General features: G+C 34.5%; 1 protein-coding gene across 2 annotated transcripts in view; it reads right to left on the bottom strand.

Moving 5' to 3' along the window:
• The window catches only part of NCOA6 (nuclear receptor coactivator 6), an 85,696-nt gene extending 79,313 nt beyond the window's left edge, over positions 1-6,383 (bottom strand). Inside the window, exon 1 of one of the 2 annotated variants that reach the window (XM_025039807.1) lies at positions 5,426-6,383. The gene's annotated coding sequence lies outside the window, so the exon portion shown is untranslated. The remainder of the gene's footprint in view (positions 1-5,425) is intronic. The other variant, XM_025039808.1, reaches the window with a different exon arrangement.
• Between the last annotated feature and the right edge of the window lie 3,737 nt (positions 6,384-10,120).

The raw sequence follows: 10,120 nt of genomic DNA on the forward strand, positions 1-10,120 counted from the left end.
GTATATGAACAAGGATGTCTACTATTTGTAATGGAGAAAAAATCAGAAACAATCTGAATGTTCATTGAGAGAAACTTATGTAAATGGAATACTATGCAGCTGAAAAAAGAATCAGATATCTATTTAATCATATAAAAAACATGATATCCTATAAAGTAAAAAAATAGAAGTTGAAGAATGTGTATGGCATCATGATAACCTTATAAAATAAGAGAAAATGAATCAATATGTACATTTGTGTTTTTAAGAGCATAGAGAAAAATATGGAGGAAACACAGGGCTATGATGTTTGGGTAGCTTACAGGATAGGAACAAGAGGAGAGACAGTTGGTTTTTTCTTCATGTACCTCAAATGATGCTCAGCTTTTCTCAATTAGCCTATACTGCTTTCGTAGTTTGAAAGAAAGTACTAGTTGAGTATAACAAGAAGAAATAAGAAAAAAAATCTTTAATAGGAATGACAGGAAAAATAGTTATTTAAAAGTAATAAAGGATTGGTGTATAAAAGCCAAATGCCAAATGAAACAGAGAACAAAGAACAAAAATAAATTCTGGGTATTTTTTTGTTAGTATGTAAAACAACTTTTATGAATTTAGGATTTACCTCTATTTCAAAAAGGAAAATAAAAGAAGCTTTTGATTCAAGAGCTTTGTTTTTAGGTTTGTCTGCTTAGAACATTTTTTTCAAAAAGCAAACATGTCTTATCACAAGATCTTGTCAAAGAAATGCCCCATTATATATTTACATTCTGTATCTTTTTTTTGTTAAATTATATTTTATTTTTAGCTATATTTGAAACTTATCTTTTATAACAATGCACCATTCTTTGTTACACTAAATAAAAATTTTAAACATGGTACAAATAAAAGGAAAATATTAAATCTACACTACTGAACAAAATGGTCTAAATCTACACTACTGAACAAAATGACATGAAAATTGTTCAAACAAGATTGAAAAAATGCTCATCACTGATAAAAATAAAAAAACATATTTGCTAGTTACAAAAGAAAAAAAGTGCAACTTCACAATGGAGGGATCTGGCAGTCACAACCTTAACCCTACAATCAAAGTTGCTATTAGTGGGACAACAATACATTTATGTACCTTGTAATATCATGTAATGTGAAGAATATTTATTAAGTATTTTTGCCAAAATGTGTAACTAAAATTTAATCAGTTCTTTAGACTCTACCAATTCTTTAGAATCTAATCAAGTCTTTAAACCTTCCAGTTTAGAGAAAGACAAGGAATAAAAGAACAAGTTAAACATCACAAACAATCAGATAAATCCAGAATGTGGGATATTCAACAAGAAAACTGCTCTAGTCTCAACAAATCAACCATGGGAAAAAAGAGGTAAGGGAGCAGTCAAAAAATGGGAATTGTTCCATTTTTTTTTTTTTTAAAGACTACAAAAATAATAACGTGAATATGATGCATGGTTCTTAATTTGATTCCACTTCGAACATTTTGAAGACAATTGGGTAAACTTAAATATACCACCTACTGATAATTTTATTAAATGTGATAATGGTACTGTGATTAGTAGAATGTCCTTATTTGTAACAGATGGATGTTAAAATATTTTAAAACATAGTATATCTTTATTTTTAAAAGGTTTATCATTACACTATTTCTGGGGTTTTTTTTGTATGTTTGAAATTTTTATAATGAAGCTTTAAAATATCAAAACCCCCACCAAACTCTGAAGTACCACTATGCTGGAAGAAAAAAAATTACAAAATCCAATATTAACTAGTGGCTAGTGGCAATATAAAGTGGTAGTTATTCTAAAGAATACTTTGACAATATGGCTAAAAAGTGTTATCTTTAGACCTAACTGAATCATTTTAGGGAAAATGCTCTCAAAAAAAAACTAGAGGAAAAAGATTTATAAAGAGATGTTACAACAGTATAATTTAGAATTACAAACCAAAAATAATAACAAACTCAAAATCACCCAAATGCCAAATAACCAAAGTATTTAAATTTTGGTTATTGTGTATCATTAAAAATGATAACTATATAGATAAGTGGAAAAGTAGATCGATATACTGCCAAAAGACTATAAAAACCTATATAAATTAAACTTGTAAAGACTACACACATATGATAGTGACTAGGAAGTCATGTGCTTATCCATCTATAATATTTTAACACAATTTTAAAAATTTCATTAAGACACATACTCTTAGAGAAAATATGAACAATGCAAATACAGAATCAGGAGGAACTGTGTAGGTACGAATAAGAAAAAGCACCTGAGGACTACTGTTGACCACAATCTGAATGAGTATTCACAATCTGAATACTGTCTTACTGTGGACAAAAAAAAAGTCAACATAACTATTTATTATTAAAAGGATACAAAAAGAATGTATCATTGGCTTGTACATACATAATCTTCCTCAATTCTTTTCATTAGTCAGATTTTTAAAAAGATATGGAAAAACTGAAAAGGGTTCAGAGAAAAATCAAGAGGTAAAAAACAGAATGGAAAAGAGGTGATTTTGAAGTTTGAAAGAAAATGAAGAGCAACATTATTACTACTGAAATCCATAGAGAGGCTTTTGACTAGAACCTAGAAAGCTGATGTATCTCAATGCCTACAGATGACTGACCAAAAGGCTAATAAAATCCTCAAAGTTTGTTGTGGTGGTGTTTTTGTTGTTTTATTTTTGGTTTTGTTTTTTATGTAAGAGGAATTTCTTGACTGTCCTGGTGAAAGGTTACTGGCATAGGCAAATGAGGGAAGCTGGGTGTGTTAAATCATCAGCCATCTGTTTATCTTCAGAGTGTCTACTTATCCATGATCTCCTGATCACAGAATCTCCCTAAGGCTTGAATTGGTTAATCAAAGCTTGAATCAGTTATCCACCATTTAAAAATTCTGTAGTGCCATCTTGCTCCCACTTAGAAACATTCAAATGTCCTAGGTCTAGCATCTAGGGCCCCAAGAAACTACTCTGGCTTTATCTCCCCATCACTCCTCAACACACTAGCAAACCAGACTTCTCACTATTTCCTAAATTTTCCTTATGCTTTCTCCTATGTCCATCAATCCCTCGGTTCTTTTCTCCTTAACTCAGCTTGTTGCAATCTTGCCCTTTATTTAGTAAATTTTAATTTAATACCTCTGTATCATGTCACCTTATATGGGTTGAATTGTGTCCTCCCCTCAAAAGATGTTAACATAAGTCCTAACCCCCCAGTACCACACAATGTAACCTGATTTGAAAATAGGATAACTGCAGACCTAATTAGTTGAGGTAATACTGGAGTAGGGTAGGCCTTTAATCCAATATTAATTGATGTCTTTATAATAAGGAAATTTGGACACTGAGACATACAGGGAGAATGCCATATGACAACAGAGGCAGAGTGTGAAATGATGCAGCTGCAAACCAAGAAACCCCAAGAATCGATGGAAGCTAGGAAGAGGCAAGAAAGATTCTATCTAAATTCTCAGAGGGAACATGGCCCTGTTAACACCCTGAATTTAGATTCTAGCCTCAAGAACTATGAAAGAATAATTTTTGTTGTTTTAAGTCAACCAGTTTGTGACTACACCTAGGAAAGTAATACACCACCTTTTCCATGAAGCCTTCTCTGATCCTCCAAGTGGAAATGATTCTCTCTCTTCTGAATTCCCATAGCACAAGCTCATTTAAACCAGGGTTGTGCTATGGGAATTCACATTACAAAATATAAATTGTTTCCTGGCTGGCAGAAACTAATTACTCATCAATTGTATACACCTCTCAATGCTGGTAGGCAGTCAACATATGCTGACTATACTAATCAAATTTTTCTCCATACATACTTATTCTAATCTCAAGGCTTCTAAGTCATCTCCACATACATTGAAGAGTTAAACACAACCTAAAAGAACTCAAAGACTCGTTTTCTTTAGGAAGCATTCCTAGATTCAACTTTACTTATATTAGTTATATCAATATATTTTACACTGATATTGTGCGTTATGCACATACTGCTGTTAACTAATATCTACAATGAGAAAGACTGTTTAACAAATCCATTTAGGGTCTACTGACCTGTCTCTATTAAGTCTAGTCAGATGGTGGTTTGCCTGTCTTCCCATCTTTACTGGTATTTGGTAGTTAACCATAGTGTCTTTGAATTTTCCCAAGTGTTTGAATTTTTTAAGTCTGTATTTTGTAAAAGGGACGACATTACTTCCACATAACATTTACAATTATGGCAAAGGACTTAACCTAATAAATAATTTCCCTCAGAAAAATCCAGAACAGGAATTTGAGTCACAAACTTGCAATTATTTCTAACGATCAGTTGCTATCTGATTTTTAGAAAATATACATAAATGGTACTATGGAACTAATATCAGTACCATATTCAGTGGCTCAAAAAGGATCTGGTTAATGGAAACTTTTGTTGCCTCCTTGTGTGTGGAGGAGGGGGTGGGGGAGATGGATATACAGCTGGTTAATGATAAATACAAACCTAAATACCTATTTGAAGTATAAATATCCTCTGAATTTGACCAATAACATTATATTAACTGACATAGCTTTTTCTCCCACTTTACTGAGATATAACATAACCTGTAAGTTTAAGGTGTACAAGATGGATACATGTATATATTGAGAAACATACAACAAATATAATAAGGTTAGTTAATACATCCATTACCTCACATAATTACCATATTTTTTTGTGTGTGATGAGAACATTTAAGACTACTCTTTTAGCAACTTTCGAGTATGTAATATAGCGTTGTTAGCTATAGTCATCATGCTGTACATTAGATCCTCAGAGCTTATTCATCTTATAACTGGAAGTTTGTACCCTTTGACCAATATCTCCCCATTTCCCCCACCTCCCAGTCCCTTGCAACTGCCGTTCCATTGTTTCTATGAGTTCATCTTTTTAACTGACATAATTAATATGAATTGACCTAGAATATACAATTCTTCACAAGATGTGATTCTGTTTTTATCTTTTCATTTTTTGTTTTTTGCTTTATAGGGTCCATATATAAAATATAGCTTACCACCAAATTCTAGGGCTGCATTACTACCTCTATGTAGGTATTTATACATACCTCTGGTCGTTTATTAATTAACTCAGCAAATGTTTATTGAGCTCCTAGGCAGCCACCTTAAGTCTTTTTAGAATAAAGTGAGATAAAAAAAGATTTTAAAAAAATAAATAAATGTGCCAGACAACATACTAGGTAGATATTGGGGCCAGAGAAAAAGGAAGAAATAGACATAGGCCAGCCCTCAAGGAACACCCAATTTAGTGAAGACGGAGAAAGTAAACTAGTTCTATATCTCTACTTTCTCCCCATGCTGTTCCTACATTTCACAACCATGCTTACTTTCCTAATGTACAGCTTTAATTATGTCACCATAGGGCTAAAAACTTTTGCTGACTCACCATTAGTCAATCAAGTCCAAACTTCCCAGCTTGGGAATGGAAAGGATTCAAAGCCTTCCATGATTTGGTCGTACAGTATGCAGACTAAGAACACAAGCTTTGGAATTGGGCTGCTTGGACTCAAGTTCTTTCGCCATCAATTGTTAGCTCTATTCCTCAGTTTCTTTATCTATAAAAAGGGATAAAAAATAGTGTCTACCTCACAAGGTTGTTACGAGGTTTAAACGAACTACTACTTTGAAAATGCCTGACACATTATCTGGCAGATAGTATGTGTGCAAAAAATGTGAGCTACTACAATTATTATTGCTATTTTTCAATCTCCATTTCCAGCCTTAACTCCAACAGCCCTGTCACAATCTTATTTTCCAGCCAAACTGGACTCTTTACTATCTCCTAAACACCTATTTTTACAATCATACTTTCACTCAGCCTACAAAGTATTATGTCTCATCTCCAAGTATTATGATCCTAATCATTCTTGGCATCCCCACTTAAAGGTCACTTCTTTCAGGTACCAGCTCCATTACATACAGCCCACATGGCACTTAAACCCTGGCTAGATTCATTTTTGTATCCTACAGAGTTCTAGCCCAATGTACATGGTAGGGCTCAATAATGTTTGACAAATAAATGAATTCCTGTATTTCCTCCCTCTCATCCAACTGCTCTCTTGGAAAATAACTGTACATCACAAGTGAAAAGACCTCTTCTGTAGTATTTCATAAAGTGGGCCAGCTAATTTTCTTTTCTATCACCAATGTGGTCATTTCTAGTGTAGTACCCAGCACAGAATAGATGCCTAAATATACAGTGATTTGAACTGAATTTCATCTCATCTCATCTTTTCATTTCAATTATCATTTTATTCATTATGATCAAGTATGAGTCAGGCTTAGAAATAGATTTTAGTTTTTATCTGCCCATAAACTCTTCTATCAATTTCTGGCCACTCTGACCCTATCCTAATATGTCATTTATTAGTTTAGAAGACAGAATATTTAAAATCTCAGTAAAGTAAAAACCAGAAAATTAAATGCCTATAGGGTGATAAGTAAATGAGCAAAGCAAATGAGTAGTAAGGACTGCATAGAAAACCAGGAAACATATAACCCCTCCTAAAAGCGTCAGCTTTTAATGTATTGCTATGCGAGAATATGGGCTTGGCACTGACAGATCTTTCAATTTTTCAAGGTAAGTCAGAAACTCTGAAATTTGTATAAATTTTTAAGACATTAAAAATATTGTATGAGCCAAACAAAAGGTACCTGCAGGTCAAATCTGCACCCCCTGCTACAGAAGTTCTCTGTAAAACAAATGTTGGGGTGGGAGAAGTTCCAACCTAGCAGTCTAAGACAGCAGCTAAGACTAAGCGACAACCTAGAAGCATCTCTTGCAACACTCACCCTAGCTCTCAACCACTGGTTTGACCTGAAAACCAAACTAATTCTACAATTGTGTTGAACATATTGAGCCTCTACTCTGTTCTGGGAATCAGAAATGAACAATAGTGCTAAATAACAGCTAACATTATTAAGCATTTTCTAGGTGTCACAGTGTTCTACATGTTACATTATTCAACTCGCTTAATCCTCACAACAATCCTATGAGATAAATACTGTTATCCTATTTTAAAGATGAGGAAACTGAGGCAACCTGTCCAAGGTCACACAATTAACAAGCAGTGAAGCTGCAATTAGGACCTCAGACTTGACCAAAAGAGCTCACAATGTGAAAACAAAGGCCATTCAATAAATGGTGCTGGGATAATAAATCATACAGAGGGAAAAAAATGAAACTGGACCCTACCTCACACCACACACGAGACAATTCGATCTAAACATCAAAAACAAATCAGTAGAAATTCAAGAAGATAACATAAAGAATAATTTCAAGAACTTGGAGGGAGATTGATAAATTTGACTTTATTAAAACTCAGAACTTCTTTTTAACAAAGACAAGTTAACAAGATTAAAAAGATTAGCAACAAACCGGGAAATGACACCTGTAATATAACCGACGCAGGTTTAATAATCAGAAAACATAAAGAAATCTTTTGAAAAAGACAACCCAACAGAAAAATGGCAAAGCAAGCCCAAGTATGGTCTCAACACCCACAGTTACCACAGAGCAGATCCCAGAACAGACCTTGGCATCACTGACCAATATAAAACATTCAGGGGTCTACGTGATGCTGCAGGTACACAAAGCACGGGGAACTCAACCAGAAGGACAGAAAAAATGGTTATTCTCCATCGTATAGGAACTGGATGGCAAACCAGAAGTTAAACATCCAACATTGAGACACATAGATCAGGGACTGGCAAATGTCTTTATTAAGAGCCAGATAGTAAATATTTTCAGCTTTGTGAGCTATATATTCTCTGTTATAACCACTCAATTCTGCCATTGGTAGTGTGAAAACAGCCAAAGACGATATGTTAATGAATGAGTGTGCTAGCGTTCCAATAAAGCTTTATTTACATAAACAGGTGGTAGGCCAGATTTGATCTATGGGCTATAGTTTGCAAACCCTTAACATAGATGGTTGTGATTTTCCTACACTTTGGAATATTTTCCCTATCTTTCACTGCCTTTTATGTCTACTGACACTTATCTCTGATTTCCTTAAGCAAAAACTATACCACAGTTGACAGCTTTGCAATGGTTTCCGAAAGTCTATTACTCTACCAAAAAACATCTTATTATCTGTGACGATTCTCACCTCATTCTCCTTTTATCTTTTTTTAACCTCTTCGACAGCCACCATCCCAAACTAGAAATTTAAAAAATTCCCTCTCTTACCACTCACAATATTAATTATCAACACCATGAAATTCTAATGCTCTTCAACGCTCAAAGCCTCTGCCTTTGTCCAAGCCGTCATTACTTCTTCCCGGCTCTCCAGTCTACCCTCCTCAATAACATCCATTTATCTCCTAAAATTTAAACCTCATCATATGGTCCTGCCTTTGAAGACCTTAAATACCTCCCTATCAGCTAAGGATTCAGTCCAAACTCCTTAGCAAGGTCCTTCACATTCAGATTTCAAACAACCTCCCCAGTCTTCTCTTCTCTTCTTTCTCTGTCTGTCTCTGTCACTCTGTCTGTCTGTCTGTCTCTCTCTCTCTCGCTCTCTCTCTCTCGCTCTCTCACACACACACACACACACACACACACACTCTCTCTCTCTCTCCTCCAACCACATTCAAATACGTTCCTTGAAAATGCATGCCTTTACCTGGAAAGCTCTTCCTTCTAACTCTCCATCTGGCAAACTCTTCTACCTTTCAGGATACATCTCAAATGTCATCCCTTCGCAAAACCTTCCTTGATTCCTATAGCAGAGATATGCCCACTTCTGTGTCTTCACAACCTTTGAGAACTCTCCTTTGGCATTTACCATCCTGAACTATCATTGTTACATGTCTATCTTTTTCGAAGTGAAAAAACCCTGCCTTAAAGACCTCTGAATCCTTAAAGCCTGCCGTAATGCTTAACATGCAGTTGATGTCTAGAGCACAGTAAATGTTGAATGGAAGATGTGCTTGGTAGTAAGAATAGAGTTTCCTAACCTGGGGTTTGTAGAAGGGAGCCCAAAAATAGAATTCAGGGGGTCCATGAACTACAGGAAAATAAATTACCTCTTTATTTTCACTAACCTCGAGTTGTCGTTTCCTTCAAATATTAATGTGAGCAACAAACTATTCTATAATTGACAGTATCTGTGACTGTAACAGTAATCACAGATACTTTATATCATATGACAGTTGTTGCAGATTAATCTTAAAGTATTACTTGTACTCATCACATCTTTAAAATTATAAAACTTTATAGTGTGCTGACAAAGAAGTAAATCTATGTTACTATATCATAATTCATATATTTTTGTAACTGTATTTCAATACAGTTGGTTTTCCTTGTAATCGAATATATTTTGTTTTATGCAATTAAATATATATTCTGCGGGGGGTTCATAGGCTTCAGTAGATGCTAGAGGGGCCCATGGAACTGACAAGATTAGGCTTTCCTGCATTAGAAAGATCCAGAACAAATTAATCATGTTGCTTTATATATATATTGTATACCCGTAATGAACATATATTGAAAATCTTATTGCTATGAATGTCGACAACATTTTTGTTGAGTCCTTTTTGATTATATGGGAGCCCCAGAACTACTGTATCATGATTGATTTCCATAGCTTCCCTCAGAACTCTCCCATAGCCCATGTGAACTTTGAACTCTTCTCTATCATGATCAAATTTCTATTAAAGTTTGATCATGATAGAGATCCTGGGTCTCTATCATTATTCGCTTTTTTTTTTTAATTTGTGTGTGTGTGTGTGTCCCTTTGCTCTACACTAAACACCTAAAAGCAGCAACTCTTAAAACTCTAGAAGTCAAAAGGATCCCAAAGATAACTTCTTTGTACAAATGGAAGTGAGCTAGAAATTATCAAATAGCTGGTTACCTATACTTTTTTGTATCCCCCCTCAGCCTTTGAACTGACAAACTCATTAGAGAAACAAAATAAATTAATAATTCTTTGATATAAGCTGCCATGCCTGACTTAACATTTTTCTCCCAGCTAGCAAATTCCTCTAAGGCAGTGTGTTGAATGAGGCAGCAGACCTGCGTGCCAGTACCCTTTCTGCCATTAACTTTTAAGATGTTAGGAAGTCAACTTTACCT

Source organism: Pteropus alecto, unplaced genomic scaffold (genome assembly GCF_000325575.1).
Source record: "Pteropus alecto unplaced genomic scaffold, ASM32557v1 scaffold45, whole genome shotgun sequence".
Classification (NCBI taxonomy): Eukaryota; Metazoa; Chordata; class Mammalia; order Chiroptera; family Pteropodidae; genus Pteropus; species Pteropus alecto.